A 16,781-nucleotide genomic window follows, 5' to 3' on the forward strand; every position below is an offset into this window, starting at 1 on the left:
TGCTTGCCTACTCCCCATAGAAGGAGAAAGGCATGGGCACCGACCTGGGTGCACGGCAAAGCACTGCAAGGGAAGGTCACAAAAATTTTCGACCGCCTCTGGATTTCCCTGTGAGCACACCTGGTTTGCATAGAGGTTGGTATCCATACATAACTTTCGGCTCTGCCTCTCCTCCCCAAAAGATACCAAGAGCCACTGACGGTGGGACCCCACCATCCCACGGGAGGAACCAGGTCCCTACTCCCCCAGTCGGTTAAAGCCCACCCTTAATAAAGAAAAAGGGAGGAATTGTTGGGAGCAATTAAAGATATTGGCTTAAACAAAGCCATCTTAAGAACTATAAGTTTCTGGTTCCTCCAGAAACTCCTAATTACCAGAAACCACCTGTGTCTTGCAAATTGGCCAGCAGTTACAGATAAACTACCCTCACACAGCCGCTAAATCACACATCTCCACTGATAAACACACAGCCATCCAGAGCCTGCTAAATCACACATCTCCGCTGATAAGCACAGCCATCAAAAGCCTAATCAATCTCTAACAAAAGGTTACTGCCCATAGACCCCTTTACCCACCCCCCTTCCCTAAAACAGTATATATTCTGCCGCTGTGAGAATAAAGTTTGAGGCTTGATCAGAACTTGTCTTGCCTCCATTCTTTCGTGTCCCTTGTTTGTCTCATTCTCCTAGGGTGTCTCTTCGTTCCCTCGTTGTTGTCCCGCGGGACGGGACACTCTAGCACCAATACTGAGTGTCTTCTCAGAGAGGAAACACCATGTTTCTTATCTGATAGCTGGTCTGTTGGTCACCACTGGTCCCACAGAAGGGATAAGCCCCACCTCCTCCCAGGCCCCACCCCAAAGGAGGGTGGCTTCCCCTTGGGCCTGTCTGCGCAGGAGGATAAAGGGGCTCAGAGGGCCCAGGACAGAGGCAGACAGACCTGGCATGGTGAGGACAATGCTCAAAGCCCCATCCTCTCCATTCCCAGGCTGTGTCCCCACCCCACATCTCCTCACTGGCTCTCCTCCCTCCCCTCTCCCCCTGCAGATGCTGTGGCTGCTGGTCCTGACTCTCCCCTGTCTGGGGGGCTCCGTACCTGTGACCTCAGGTGGGTCCTGACCCCCAAGCCTGGCTTTTCTCCTAACCCCTGACTCTGACCTCTCAGAGGCCGCCCCTGTGATGGGTGGTGATCCCCCTCTGAGGGTGGCTCTGGGAGGGACTGAGGATGGGGCCATGCTGAGTGCCGGGCAGCGGTGCCTGGGTCCCTGATGGCTCCTCCTCTGCTTCCCCAGATCCCGGCCCAGGGACTGAGCTGGTGGGCATCGTGGGGGGGCATGATGCTGCCAATGGGGCGTGGCCGTGGCATGTGGGCCTGTGGGTCTTCGATCCAAGATATTCCGAGTGGAATCTCGATTGTGGGGGCTCCCTCATCCATCCCCAGTGGGTGCTGACCGCTGCCCACTGCATTCCAGGGTAAGTCCCTGCTCTGCCAGCACCCGGTGGGTGGGTGGGGGTGGATGGACAATGTCGGGAGGGATGCGTGTGTGTTGGGGGCAGATGCTGGGCTGAGTGGCTGCAGACCCACCACCAGGATTCAGCTTCCTGGCGCTCCCCTTGCCCACCACAGAGGGGAGGTCTCTGGGCTCTGTGGGGCTGGCCCACTCCCTGCCACAGCCTCTCAGAAGCCTTTGGCCTTCTGTCCCCAGGAGAAACCCAGAGACTCAGCACTTGAAGGTCCAACTAGGACGACTGAGACCCTCATACAATGACAGTGTGCCGGTGGCCAGGATCTTCCGCCACCCCAACTACAGCCTTGAAAATGAAGGACCAGGTGGGGCAGATGTGGCACTTCTCAAACTGGAGGCCTCCAGGCGACCATCTAACCTTGTCAGGTTGATCCGCCTCCGCATTCCCCCCAGGCACACGGTGCTGGGTGACTGGCTGGGGTGACATTGATTTTCAAGGTAAGAACCAGAACCAGGATGACACCCGGAATTTACAGAGGAGGCTCAGCTGGGGTCTGAGCTGGGGTACCTCCGGGGTCTCCCTTGGGTGTAGGAGGCAGACAGAAAGAGAGGAGTCTGTTAAGGAGCAGAGACCAAAGTAGCAAGAGTGAGGCATGGCCATGGGCATCATTTTTTTTTTTTTTTAAATATCACCCAAGGATATTTTTTCTATTGATTTTTAGAGAGAGTGGAAGGGAGGGGAGAGAGGAACATCGATGTGAGAAGCGTATCTATTAGTTGCTTCCCGGCCCCGGCTGGGGATTGAACCTGCAACCCAGGTACTTGCCCTTGACCAAGAATCACAGCTGGGACCCTTCAGGCCAGTGCTCTCACCAATGGAAACACTGGCCAGGGTGCCACGGGCATTTCTCTCCCTCACTCTGCACCAGGCTGTGTCCTCCCTTCCGGGGGTCCCCGTTCTCCCTGAGTCTCAATAGTGGGATGGAGAACGAGGAGAGAGAACTTCAGTGACGAGCTCAAGGATTCACTATTAAATGGACAAAGTCAAATTTGACAGTAGGGCCGCTCACTCTGCATTTCTTGGGGAAAGCACCTGCTCTGATTTTTCCCAATAAAAATTATTTGTGGATAAAAAGTATATTTCCCTGTTTCTTTTTTTTTCTTCAAAATATATTTTATTGATTTTTTACAGAGAGGAAGAGAGAGAGAGTTAGAAACATCGATCAGCTGCCTCCTGCACATCCCCCACCGGGGAAGTGCCCACAACCCAGGTACATGCCCTTGACCGGAATCGAACCTGGGACTTTTCAGTCTGCTGGCCGAAGCTCTATCCACTGAGCCAAACCGGTTTTGGCTATTTCCCTGTTACTTTTTGGAGCTTGGTGCCCACCCTGTCAGACTAGAGATTATCAGCCCATTGGCCTCGAGTGAACCCAGAGAGTTGGGGTCTTGGGTGACTCCCTGGGTCCCCCTGGCGGCACTGAGGCTCAGCCTGTGGTTCTAGAACCCGCGGCCTGTGCCTGTCCGGCCCCTCAGGACCACAGGCTCACTGGGCTTCTTCTCACAGAGCCGCTGCCGCCGCCTGAAAATCTGCAGGAAGTGGAGGTCCCCATCGTGGCGGATGAGATCTGTCAGCGGCAATACCTCATGATCAAGGAGTTTATCAGGGACGACATGCTGTGTGCCGGGAGCCGGGGCCGGGGCACCTGCCATGTGAGACCCCCAGACTGTGGCCTCCGCCCGTTATTCCTGCCTGCAGGGGCCCTGAGTACTGACCACCTGTCTCCTCTTCCCACAGGGTGACTCTGGGGGCCCCTTGGTCTGTAAATGGAGGGGCACCTGGGTCCAGGTGGGCGTGGTGAGCTGGGGGCACAAGTGCTGTCTTCCCAACTTTCCTGGAGTCTATGCCAGAGTGACATCCTTCTTGTCTTGGATCCACCGTCATATTCCTTCCTTGAGCCCGGGGCCGGGCAAGGATGCTGCCCATATGAGATGAAGACAGGCCCACAGGGTGTCTGGGGGACCCTCCCTGCTCCCTCCCAGTGCCAGCTCTTCATTGCACCCAGCGCCTCCTCCATCCCTCCCCCCCCCCCCAACCCCCACCTGCTCTGAGATCCTCCCGCCTCAGCACCTCCATCAGCCTCTCTCCCCTGACAGGCAAAAGGGAGAGGCGGGATGTCCTCTGAAGTCCGCGGGCTCTGCAGGACTCCTGCCTGCTCCCCACCCTCTGGAGCTCATTAAACTGCATGGAAACTGCTCTGGAAGCAGTGCACTTACCTGTGGGCGCGGCCAAGGCGGCCAGTGGGCGGTCCGGCTGCTGGGGGGGCCCAGGCTCTGGGAGGGGGACCGGGTGGAGGGGCAGCTATGGCTGCAGCTGGAAGAGGGCGACCTGGCGGCTCTCTTGGCTGGGGTGGGGGGAGTCTGCTGCCCGGGGCGGGAGGCCACAGCCCGGAGGGCGGCCCCCAGAGGGTGCAGACCGCCCCTGTTCCTCCTTCAGTCGCAGTCAGTGTGTCATGGAGGCTTTAATGACCTGGACGTGGCCGCCTGCCAACAGGAGGTGCTGTGTTTCCATGGTCACCGCTGCTCCCTCTGACCCCGCGGCGGGCCGAACCCCCATTTTCCAATGTGATCAACTCCTGGGACCAAATGCAGTGCAGCCTCATTTCCACCAGATCCTCAGTCTCCCATCCGGAGCTTCCCCCGAGCAGGGCGGACCTGCAGGGGCCCGGGACCAGCCAGTCCCCCTCTTCCCGCCCCTCCCTCCTGCTCCCCCAGCTCCCGGGTCCTGGTTGGTTGGAGGCGGCAGGAGGAGGGTGGAGAGGGGACCCCCATCCCCCCGAGGCCGCTGTCCTGGCGCTGGCGCCCCTGCTGGAGACGCACCGCGGTGCACCGCCCCTCAGGCCCGCAGAGCCCCCCCTTTCTCCCCGGGGTGGGCGGGGCTCCCAGCGGACAGAGGAGCTTCAGTTTGAAATCCAGGGAGTGAGAAGGGGCTGTGGAGCCCTCCTGCCCCAGGCAGTGACGTGCACTTCCTGCTGGAGTAGGATTTGGGGGGCATGGCTGGTGCCCGGCTGGGGTGGGTCCCGCACCTGCAGGTTGGGGCCAGGACCCAGGAGGGCCTGTGGAGCCTGTGGGCCTGTGGGTGAGGGGGCGCCATACCCTGCAGCGACAGGCTGCTCCCCAGTCTGATTGTACAATGGGGTGGCGGCCTCCCAGACCTTTCAGTGCCAGGAGCCCTGCCCCGAGGCCAGGGTGGAAAGCCCTCCTCTCTCACTGTGACCGGGTCCTTCGGGGAGGCCTGGACTCGGAGTTAGGGAGAGTGGAAGCTGCAGGGCGGGCGGATCAGGAGCTGCGTCCCCCATGTGCCCGGGACTGAAGTCTGGGTTCCTGGCAGCCAGGAGCTCTCCAGGAAAGCCTTTTCCTGGGAAAATGAGGCCTGAGACTCAGCTGGACGGCACCACCGGGCAGATGGCCCACCTTGGGGACCTGCTCTGCCCAGGGAGGGAGGAGGGGGTGACACAGCACAGCCTGGCCCTGTGCCCTCGCCCTCAGGTTCCAGGCGCACGTTCTGCCTAAGTGACTGTCCTGTCCACGGGGCTCTGTGTGTGGGCGGCTGCCAGGTGGTCCACACACATCCAGGTCCCCCTGTGCCCGCCAGGGGTGTGTGGGCTGCCTATCTTGCCATTGGGCTCTGGGGGACTGTGTGTCTTTGCAGGGCTTTCCTCCCTGGGTGAGGGTGTAGTCAGACCTTTAATGTTTCCAGGAGTAAGATTGAGGGCCTGAGTCACTTAGAGGCCAGCGCTCCCAGGGGAGGGAGAAGGCCCAACTTGGTGTTGGAGGGAAGGCTGGAGTGAGACAGGCCTGGGCCGGGGGCTGTGCCTGCAGGCATGGACACGGGGTGGACCCGCAGGGCTCTCTCTCCAGAGGATGGGCTCAGGGCTGTGCCCCCTCCCGCAACCTCACTTGTCTGGAATCACAGCCAGAGCACCTGGCTTCCTGGGCTCAGCAGTAACAAATGTGGGCAGAGCCAGATGGAGATTGTGGAGCAGGGCATGTTGCCTCTTTTCTCTGAAATCAGTTCTGACTGAGCCCTGGGCTCGTAGTGGTGGCTGACACTGAGCCAGCAGGGCTGTGTACCCAAAATAAATCCCTGCAGGACCAGGTCAGTGCCCATGGGGACCCTGGGGAGGGCCCACAGGCGTTGGCTGAGGTGACAAGAGCCACCTTCAGGACTCGGAATGGAGACTCCATGCAGGGCCATGCCCTTCCAGGTGGACATCACACCTCAGTCACCACCAGACTCTCCCCCTGTGTGGTGTCCTGGGGTCCCAGTGACAGCCCCCGACTGGGGAGTGTCTGCTTAAAACAACACAAATGCATTCTCTTACCAGCTGGAGGCCAGGAGCCCGCAATCAAGTGGTTCTGGGGCCACACCTCTTCCCAGGCTCCTGCCTCCTGCAGCTGCTGGTGGTGCTGGGACCCTTGGTTGGGGAGGAACCTCTGGACCCCCACCCCGTCCTCCCCAGCCTTCTGTGCTCTCCGTATCCTCACCTCTTCCTACAAGGAACCGTCATTGGATTTAGGGCCTCCCCCTCCACTCTGACCCCATCTGAACTGGTTGCATCTGCACTTATTCCTAAAGCAGGTCAGGTTCTGAGGGGCCGCGCTGGTGCACACTGACCCCCTCACTGCTGAGACCACAGGCCGCCAGGCTGTGTGCTCCTGAGAGGGGGGCACGCCCCTGAGGAGGCAGGGCCTGGCCACAGGAAATCTTTAGGATTCCCACGGCCCAGCACCCAGGGGCCCCATCAAGACAATAGGGCAGCGAGGGCCTCTGCCCCTGTCAGGGAAGCAGCGTGCTCCCCACCTCACAGTGCCCTCCAGCCCGTGACGCTGGCCCCACAACAGGCCGCCGGCTCTGAGTGGTCCCAGCGCTGGGCAGGGCTCTGCTGCAGGTCCAGCTGCACTGGCCTCACAGGTCCCAGCAGACACGATGGTGGTAAAAGTATTGGTGATGGGCAAGCCCCACGGCGGGCAGGACAAGGCAGGCCATGCAGCCTGCACTGAGGACTGTTCCTGAGATGTGAGTGACAGCCGGTGTCTGGGTACACTGAGTTCCTTGTGTCTGGAGGCCAGGGTGCAAGACGTGCCACCATCTTGGTAGGACAATGACACTGACCACCAGGCAGAGGCAGGGCTGCGGTGTCACAATGGGGGGGCAGGGAAGGTGAGGGCCTTTGCGTGTCCCTTGCCTCCCCCTCGTCAATGTGATGGCAGGTGGACACGTGCAGCCACCCGCCCTGAGAAGTCCCTGTGACCAGAGCTCAGCCCCTCAGGGATGGGGGTCTGGGTCGTGCTCCCAGGCAAGTCCCAGAGTCACGGTTAGTAGCAAAGGCGGACAGTGGAGGGGCCCTGGCGGCCTCAGCTGTACCCTGACCCTCTGCTTCCCAGTTTCCTGGGCAGGGACTCCTCGGTGGTCCTGCAGCCGCCTCCTCAGCACACGAGGCATAAGGCTGTGACGCTGCCGGACACAGGGGCGGGCCAGGTCTCCCTTCAGGGCAGGACTTGATGGCAGCGTCTGGGAGGCCTGGCAGTTCCTCTGACTGCCTCGCCCTGGCAGGTCCCTCTTGGCTAGTGCATGGAAAGGCAGGGGGTGGCACTGTGTCCTAGTGGGGGTCATGGCCTGGGTCTCCCTGTGGGCTTGTCAAGGTGTCATCAGCCTGCATTGTGCTCCAGCCTCACCCTCTGCCCTGCTTTGCTCCATCCACCTGCCTCCCAGGTGCCTCTCCCTGACTTGTACCCGCAAGTAATGCAGGCTGCACTGCCCAACCAGGGGGCCCCTGCCTGCTCTTCCTGTGCCATGGGATGAAGGGGTGCAGAGAGGGTTTTCTGTGCAGCTTCTGGAGAACCCCCTGCAGAGGGCAGTGTGCATGGCCTCAGCTGGTGGCAGTGAGGGTGGCCACAGGCCACGTGCCAGGCAGATGGCATGCTCTAGTCAGATGGTGGCGAGCTCCACGCTGCCTCACAGGATTCCGTGGATTCAGGGGCTGCCCCGTGGCTCGAGGGGCCCAGCAGCAGCTCTGGGGCTCTGCCTCCCTGGGCCCGCCTGCCTGGGCCCAGCGCTCTGGGGCTTCTTCCAGCAAAACTGCACCCTCTTGGCAGCTCTTTTTGCTCAGACTGCCGGCCTGGCTGTACTTTGTGGCTGAGATCCGTGCAGCCAGACATGGCTGCTGCCCAGGGACAGCAGGTGGCAGGTCCGGGGGAGGCAGTACCAGGGACCAGCAGCAGCTCCTTGCCGCCTACTGACTGACCCTGGGGTGGGCCTGAGAGAGGAGCAGATCTCTCTGTCTATGGCCCAGCCAGGAGGCCCCTGCCTGCCCTTCCTGTGCCAGGGGATGAAGGGGTGCAGAGAGGGTCCCAAGGAGGGTCCCTCCAGGTGAGGATGCCGCTGCTCAGACCCCGGCTTCTCCATCCCCACACGGGGACCCCGGCCTCTGGTGGTCTCACCCAGGCCCCTGCCATCCCCACAGATGCTGTGGCTGCTGTTCCTGAGCCTCCCAGGCAACTGAGTGGCCTTAGCATATCATTAGCATATTATACTTTGATTGGTTGAATGGATGACCAGATGACCGAACACTTAGCATATTAGGTTTTTATTATCCTATATAATAAAAGGATAATACGCAAATGGACCAAACAACGGAACAACCGGCTGCTATGACATGCACTGACCACCAGTGACAGATGCTCCAGGCAGGAGCTGCCCCTGGTGGTCAGTGGGCTCCCACAGGGAGAGTGTTGCTCAGCCAAAATCTGTCTCATATCTGGCGAGCACAGTGGTGGTGGTGGAATCCTCTCCCACTTTTGTGGCAGGTGGGCGGTAAGGAGTGAGAAGTATGGACTTGGAGAGGGCAAGGGCTGTGCTGAGGACCCCCCTCCCCTGCCCCCCCCCCCCCCGTCCCTGAGTGCACAAATTTCATGCACCAGGCCTGTAGTATAGGATAATAAGGCCCTGAAGTCTCTCCTCCTGGAAACCCCTCAGTTCTGGGCAAGATAGGATGGCAGGTCCCTACCACACAGGGCTTGTGAAGGGGTATGTGCTTTGGTGGTGGTGACGTCAGCAGACTGGCTGCGGTGCCTGGCACGACAAGGGCTGGGCTGCGGGATGAGGGGTGGGTGGGGAGGCCGGGGAAGCAGCTGGCAGTGAGAACTGGGAGCAGGGCAGGCAGGAAGCCGGAAGGTGCCCATCAAGGGCCACCAGCCATGGACTCGGCGTTCCAGCGCCAGCTCTCCCGGCTGGCTGGGGACCCTGGGGAGACCGTGCACTTCAGGCCTCGCACAGCCTGAGCACCAGCCGCGGCGCCCGCCTGTGCTGTGCAGACCCTTCTTGTCTGGGCTCCAGGCCACACCGCAGTGACCAGTGGGTGTCACTTGGTAACTGGATTGGCGTAGTTCGTGCTCCCTAGTGCACACTCTGCCTCCAAGCCAACGGGGCCCGAGCCTCTGTGTTGGTGGCAGGAGGTGCAACATATAGGGTGCCCTTTACCTTGGAAGGGGTGTCTCAGCCACCGCCAAGCACTGCACCCATAAACGCCTTCGATGAGTCACGCCCACACCAGGCGGGTGTCTCACTAGAGACCGGCATCTCCGTTCTAATGACCGTGATGTCATCTGAGCGCAGGACCCGTGGGGGGCCCTGCTGGATGGGTGGCTGATCACGGGCAAGACTCCGGGTGCTCACTGGTGTCCCCTCCAGGCGACCGCAAGCTGCTGTGACCCTCCCTCTTGATGGGGATTGGAAAAAACTCACCAGATCAGAAGTCACCTTTCAAGAGCCCAAGGCTGTGCCGATTTGTCCTAGTCAAGATGCCAGCATCACAGCCACGGCTGCTGCTCACGACACGCACCACAACCCACGCAGTGTCTGCAGGGACCCTACTGTGAATTCACTGGGCTGTGAAGGCCCGCCCCCCTACCCCCCCCCCCCCCCCCAAATCTCTGTGCTCTTGGCCTCTGCTCTCTGCCGCCCCCTGCTGGCCGCACGTTGTCGACCGGGCTCCCTCACTTGGGCAGTTTTTTATTCACGTTTGGGGGTACACACCGAGTGCTCACTCCATGCCAGGGGTCCAGGGACGAACCGAAGACACAGCTTTGCCCTTGAAGGGCTCTCAGGACGGCGGGTGCTTTTGGGGAAGTGGCTGGAGCGGGGCTGGGGGGACAAAACTGGAGCTGCTTCTGGGCTGGGCTCAGCGCTGAGCCAGTGGGGACCCCTCAGAGGGCACAGGGGCCTGAGCCGGGAGCCGCGCCGGCATGTGGGCTGGGTGTGCTGGGCCCTGGGGACCGCTCCTGGCCAGCACCATGGGGTGCTGACCTCCGCTGGTCGCTGACCTTGCCTGCTGAGATGCTTGTAGAGGGGGGCCTGCAGTTAACCCTCGTGGCCACACGGGGGCGCGTCCGGGCCCACGCTCTCTGAGGGGATGGGTGTGGTCAGGGCAGGCAGCTGGTGGACAGGTGCCCCCACACCTGGCCGCTGTGCAGGTGGGGGCTGGGCTGCCTGGACTCCTAGGGGCGCGATTGACAGGCCACTGTTGAACTCGAACCTCTTGGCGTGGGCCCTACTCCAGGTGTCTGCTCTCATCCTCCTTGAGTAGGGGATTCAGTTCAGGGGATCCCTCCGCTCACTCAACATGGTGTCTTTGGGGGCTCGCTGCGTCGCTGGATGAACTTGTGGTCTTTGCTTCCTCTTTGCTAGGCTGCTCCCCTCTTTCGATGATCCATGATCCCATTCTTCTGCAAGAATCTCCTCTGGGTTATCTTTCCAGGGGCCCAACTTCACGGAGTGGGGCCAGATGAGCCTCCAGACTGGGTGTATGTGCTTGTACCCCCCCCACCCTCACCCCCCGCCCCGTCGGGGCTGAACAGCGGCTCCCACAGGTCTGTCTGGGTCCTCATCTCTGGAACCAACGGAAATTACATAACCCGGCACCTGACGTGATTAAGGATCTTGAGAGGAGGAGCTTCCCCTGGATTAGGGGGAGCGGGGTGGGGGGGGACCCTAAGGGCAACCACATGGGTCTTTATGAAAGGCCCAGAGGCAACGTGAGCGCGGAGGCAGGGAGGGCAGCGCGGTGGCCGCCCCTCAATTCATAAAAAGAGAGAAAATAAACGCATTCCTGTGTTTTCATCCACCAGGTTTGGCAGTTTGTTGCGGGAGCCCCAGGAAATGAACAAACCCACCCCCTCAGCATGCGGGAGTCCCCTTTCTCTACGTCCCCCAACCTCTGCTGGCGCCTGTGTGTTTAGGTTTTCCTTTCTGACAGGGGTGATCCCGAGAACCCTGCCAGCCACGCTCACAGCAGCCTGGGGGTGTGTGTGTGGGGGGGTGCCTGCTTTCCCTCCTCTTTTCACGAAGGCGGGCTCACTGGGTGCACGTACCTGGACACGTGCACCAGCTTTAAGTGTGCGCTGTGACAGCCCTCAGTCCTGACAGATGCTCACAGTCTCCCAGGACGTCCTGTTGCCCCTGGCGGAGGCGACCTGCAGAGACAACAGGGGGCAGCCCCGACCCCCTCACATCCTCTCCTTGCCCGGCCTCCTGGGTGCCTCCAGCCATCGCCCCTCAGCACCAGGCCGTTGCTGTCCCCTGCCTGTCGCCAGGGGGCCCCCTGGCCTCTATCTGACACAGCTTTCACTCCTGCTTTCTCCGTGGCCAGGAGGGTGTATTCCCGGGCTGCCTAACAAAGGACCACAGACTGGGGGGTTTGAAAGAACAGGAATTAATTTTTCACGGTTCTGGAGGCCAGAAATCTGAAATCAAGGTGCCAACAGGTGAGTTCTTTCCAGAAGCTTTGAGGGAGGATCTGTTTCGTGCTTCTCCCGGCGTCTGGCGGGTAATTCTTGGCATCCTTTGGCCTGTAGACCATCGCTCCGGTTTCTGCCTCTGTCCCCCATGGCCTTCCCCTCTCTTTCTTTTCTTCTCAGGACACCAGCCATGGCTTTCAGGACTCACCCTGATCATGGATGACCTTGACTCCATTCCATCTGCAAAGACGGTGGGCATGATTTTGCAGGGACGCTGTGCCAACTCTCTGTGCCTGGGAAAGGGAGCCAGGCTCTACATGGATCTATTTATTGAAAAAGTATTTTTTATTTTTTAATTTTAGAGAAAGAGAGGAAGGGGGTGGCGGGAGAAAGAGAGAAAGGGGGTGGGGCGGGGGGAAGAGAGAGAAAATGGATTTGTTGTTCCACTTACTGACGCTCTCATTGGCTGATCTTTGCGTGTGCCCTGACTGGAATTGAACCCTCACCCTTAGTGTATTGGGACGCAGCTCTAACCAGCTGCGCTACCCGCAGGGCTCCACATGGACCCATTTCCTGGGGGGTTGGAGCTGCACCCAGCACCCTTTCCTGAAAACCCTTTCCTGCTGCAGTCGCCAGAGTTTTGTGTGGCTGGTCTCCAGGGCGTCCCTGGCCCAGGAGTCAGCAGATGTGTGGCCAGCGGCCTGACACGGGTATGACTCAGGGTCCCATGTGGGCTGAGTGTGGGATGGACAAGGGTCTGGGAAAGTTGCGGCCTGGGCCCCCAGGACACAGGCACCATTGCATCTGGGCACAGTTGCTCATTCTCCCTCATTCTTGGTGGCAAGCGCAGGCTCCACCAGCATCAGTGCTGGAAGATGTACGGGAATGACGGCTACGGAGCCACAAGGGGGCGTGCCAGCAGCAGTCCCCAGCCTCAGGGTGGGTCTCACCAACATCAGCAGACTCCACAGACACAAGTCAAGAAGGAAACCCACTGCGTGACTCCGAAGCAATGTGTGCCGCTGGGAAAGCATAAAGAAAAGCAACAAGAGGCAGGATTGGGGTCGCCAACCAGACACCCTGAACGCGAGGTCTTTTTGGGTCTGTGTGTGCCTGGGGTCCTGCGTGTCCAGCATCCCTGGCACCTATCCTTTCTCAACCCCCAGCCGTTGGCCCATGTGAGGTTTGGCCCAGGTGGTGTAGGTAGAGGGGACCATCGGGGGCATTTGGTCCATGGGCACCTGGGCCCTGGGCTCCAGACCCCGGCAGTTGTAGGAACATCCCTGGCAGGTTCTTACCTCCTGTTTCCAAATGTTAGCGGAGAAGCAAAATTCACCCACTGTACCCCATTATCCCGATGCACTTCTCCAGACTCACCTGCTCCAAAAGCATATCATCTGTCTATTCTCCCAGCAGGACATCGCCTCACGGGGGCAGGGCTTCCAAACACAGGGTCCAGGTCAGGCAGCCGAGGCTATGATCACGGCCAGCACCTGCCGCTCCAAGTTCAAGCAGAGCCTGTCTGTTGTGGGGGGCGTGCGCATCACCCTGCCGAACCTGGAGGCCGCCGTGACGTTCTCCCTTCATGGCAGCCGGGTCTCCCTCCCTCCAGCCCTGGCCAGGCTGGACCTGTGCTGCCCACCCAACCTCCCACAGCACAAGGGCCAGACATCATCCCTCACTCTGAGTCAGAAACACTCAGGCTCAGAGAGGTGAAAGCCTTGCTCAGGGCCCCACAGCAGCCAGTCTCTGATGAGGGACACCTGGGCCGGGAGGCTGGAGCCTGAGTGGGTGGGGGTTTGTCCCTGGAGCGGAGGCTGTTTCTCTTCAGTCTCCTAGGCCAGACACAGAGCTGCCTGGGATGGAGGAGCCGGCAGCCCCAGCCTCTACCTGGACCACAAAATAGCGCATTGTTTCTATTTTCCATACTTTTTCTGTTTATTTCATTTCTAACAGTAATAGAATTTTTGAAATTCCAGATTTTATTAAATATCTGATCAAATTTATTATTTTTAAATAATAATTTAAAATACTTCAATCACAGCGGACATACAACATTATATTAGTCTCAGGTCTTCAGCATAGTTATTAGACATTCATATAACCTATAACTTAAGGGATCATCCACCTCGCCCCCATAAGTTTGGTACCCATCTGACACTATACATAGTTATTACAACATTATTATATTTCCTATGCTATACTGTACATCCCTGTGACTGTTTTTATAATTGACAATTTGTACAGCATTTGATCAAATTTAAGGAGGAAACATGGAGCAGGGACTGGGGGAGGGTCTGGGTGCTCTGGGTGGGGACCCTGCAGGAGCCACTGCCTCTGCTCTCTGCCGCCCCCTGGTGGGAGCTCTGGGCCAGGACCCTGCAGGAGCCCAGCCTCTGCTCTCTGCCGCCCCCTGTCCCCTGGTGGCTGCTTCCTGTCAGCCGGGTGCCCTCTCTTAGGCAGTTTTCTGTTCACATTTGGGGGTGAAAACTGAGTTCCCGTTCTGCTCCCAGCCCCTCCCCGACGCTCCTGGGGTTCAGAGATGAACCTGAGTCTTGGCCCTGCTATCAAAGGGCTCCCAGGACGTCTGGTGCTCTGGGGGAAATGGCTAGAGAGGAGCTGGGGGACAAAAGTGCAGCTTCTGGGCTGGGCTCAGCGCTGAGCCAGGGGACCCCTCTGTGGGCACCGGGGCGTAGGCCCCGAGCTGCACCTGCAGGCGGCCTATGGTATGTGGGCACCTGGACAGTGACAGGTGCTGGGAGATGCTGAGGACTCTGCAGGAGGGACCCACGCTCTCCCCCAGGTTTCATTGGGGGCTCACCCTCGCCCTCTAGTGGGGGGAGGCCACAAAGGCTGGCTTCTGCTTAGTACCCTTTCTTCCTCTCCCGCTGTCCTCCAGGGGCGGGGTGGGTGCTGGGGTTGGAGGTGGTGGAGCCAGTGCCCCTGCTAGGACACGGGTGCCACTGCTAGTGCAGTGACCTGGGTATCCATTCTTCTGAGGTCCCCTGCACCCGCTGGCTGCACAGCACCTTCACTGAGACCATGACCCCCCCATGACCTCTCCCCTCCTTGGCGCCCCTCCTCCAGGTGTGCCCTTGTTGCTCCCTCATTCCTGGAACCCACTCCTCCTTTCTTCTCTGGCACACGGAGACACGTTGCGGGTCGCCTCAGTCTGTGCCCCTCACCATATCCCTTCCCCGTGGGAACCAGGCTTGGCCGCCTGGAGGGACAGAAACAAGGCCAGCAGCTGACGCGCTTTCCTGGCCATGGATGCAATGTGCCCTCAGCGGTGACTTCCTCAGAGCGGGCACCTGGCAGATGCTGACAAGCCTCCCTCGGGACCCTTCAGGAAGGAGGGGCCAGCCCTGCTGCTGGGCCAGCTGGGGCCAGCTCGCCAGGGCCATGCCCCTGCCAGCTGTCCGCACCTGGAGTGGATGACAGGAAGTTACGCAGGCCTGGCCCTCCCTGACCCAGGGGCCTCCTGCTCCTGACCCCTGATTCCTGTGGAGGCTGCCCAGCCTCTGACTGTGGCTTCTGAGAGCCCAGCCCGCAGCAGCTGGAGCCGGGTGGGACCTGAGGAGGCCACTCTGGGAGGGGCCTTGGAGCTGGACGTGGCTGCCTGGCCCCAAGCACAGGCCCTTGACGGGGAATCAAACCCAGGCCTCTTCGCTCTGCTGGACGCTGCTCCATGGGAAACCACAGGGAGGCGGCTGCACCTCCAGCTGCGGGGCCTGTGCAGTAGGAGCCCAGCAGGCAAAGCCTAGGGAGCCCAGGTGATGCCAGTCAAGATGCCCATTCGTTAGAACACGGTGGGGACCAGGGGGCCTGGGTCTCCCGGTGGAGGAAGCATGGAGAGTGGAGAGCAAGCAGGAGGCAGGAGGGGAGGGTGGAGGTGGAGCCCCGACATTCTGGGTGTCACAGGCTGGCACCCCGGGTCTAGGACAGAGGGCCTGGCTGTGGGAGGACAGCCACCAGGAGGGGTGCCACGGAGCAGCGCATAGAACTTGGGGGCCTTGGTCACAGGCACTGCCCTCGGTGAGGAGCAAAGCCGTCCTGGGGACACAAAGCTGCGCTGTGGCCTGTGTCCCTCTGAGCCGTCGGGCAGAGTGAGTGAGGTCAGTGTCATTGTCAGTGTGGTCACAGGTGTCCCGTGGTTGGTGGGGCCCGAATGGGACAGCCAGTGCCATGAATGAGGGCCTCCAGGAGCCATCCCTGCCCCGGGTCCAACACCTCCACTGTGACACGTGAGGACCCGTGGACGCTGGCACATTGCTGCCCCCTCAACACCCCCACCCGCCCTCGCTGGCCCAGCCTCCACTGCAGTGTTGCAAAATGGGGCTGTTAGGTAACAGAAGCTGTGCCCTTTGCCCACCTGCCCTCAGCCCTCCCCTATCAGGGCTCAGACATCCTCATCACAGCCCGGCTTTGATCCTGACCCTGATGCCCACGCAGCCCCACCCTCACTCTGTGCATCCATTCCTGTCACTCAGACCCGCACCCTGGGACCCCCCAATGGCGGCCTGAGGCCCGAAGGACTCCTGCTCAGAGCAGGAGTGCAGGGCACTGCCCCCTCCCTCCCACACACAGCTGCTGGCCTGAATGCCCACATGCACTTTATCTCAGCATCCCCACTTCTTATCTTTTTTCTTAATCCCCATCTGAGGGTATTTTTTCTATTGATTTTTGGAGAGAGTGGAAGGGAAGGGGAGAGAGAGGAGAGAGAAAAGCATCAGTGTGAGAGGCATATCAATTGGTTGCCTCCTGCAGGCACCCCAACCCGGGGCTGGGGATCAAACCTGCAACCCAAGCACATGCCCTTGACTGGGCATCAAACCCAGGCCTCTTCGCTCTGCGGTCCGACACCTCAACCACTGAGCCAAACCAGCCAGGGCCCCCTCTTCTTTTTTTAAATTTATTTGCAGATACACACCATGTCATAACTATAGAGATCATGACAGCTTTGTTTTTTTCCTTATTAATTTTATCCCCACCCTTCAACTCCCTCCCCTTGGGCACCACCCACTTGTTCTCTGTACCTCTGGGTCTGTTTCTGTTTTCTTTGTTCCTTTGTTTTGTTCTGTTTTAGATTCCACATATGAGCTGCTCATTTCTCAACATCTTTGCAAACATGTGGTTTTGTTGCACTTTTTCATTTCCTCCTCCCTGATGAGGGTGGCACTGCCTGTCCGTTCCTTCCCTCAGATTTCCTCTGACTGTGGAGGAGCCCGTCAGTGCTGGTGGCCGCTCAGGGGCGTCTGAGAATGGCATGCGGTGTGTTTCCCATTAGTGCTTGTTTCCTGTGTCCCACACCATTCCTCCGACTGAGCATTTCTTCTTCCTGGGATAAATCCTTAAGTAGTTCTGTTAATGAGTGCCTGCAGGGGATATGACACTCTGTGTGTCTTCTGTTTTGTAATATCACTATTTTCCCCTCAATATTGTGTGACTGTTTATCCTATCTAATAATAGACAGAGATGCAAATTGACTATACCTGCACTACGCCCACAATCGGCTAAT

The 16,781-nt window shown here is 59.5% G+C and overlaps 1 pseudogene across 1 annotated transcript; it reads left to right on the forward strand.

Moving 5' to 3' along the window:
- Window positions 1–1,046: 1,046 nt before the first annotated feature.
- Window positions 1,047–3,461, forward strand: LOC308518570 (mastin-like; annotated as a pseudogene). The gene is made up of 5 exons: window positions 1,047–1,107; window positions 1,292–1,472; window positions 1,706–1,963; window positions 3,033–3,178; window positions 3,264–3,461. The product of its transcript is annotated as a mastin-like (transcript).
- The last annotated feature ends 13,320 nt before the right edge of the window (window positions 3,462–16,781 follow it).

Source organism: Myotis nattereri (genome assembly GCF_964212035.1).
Source record: "Myotis nattereri genome assembly, chromosome: 4".
Lineage (NCBI taxonomy): Eukaryota > Metazoa > Chordata > Mammalia > Chiroptera > Vespertilionidae > Myotis > Myotis nattereri.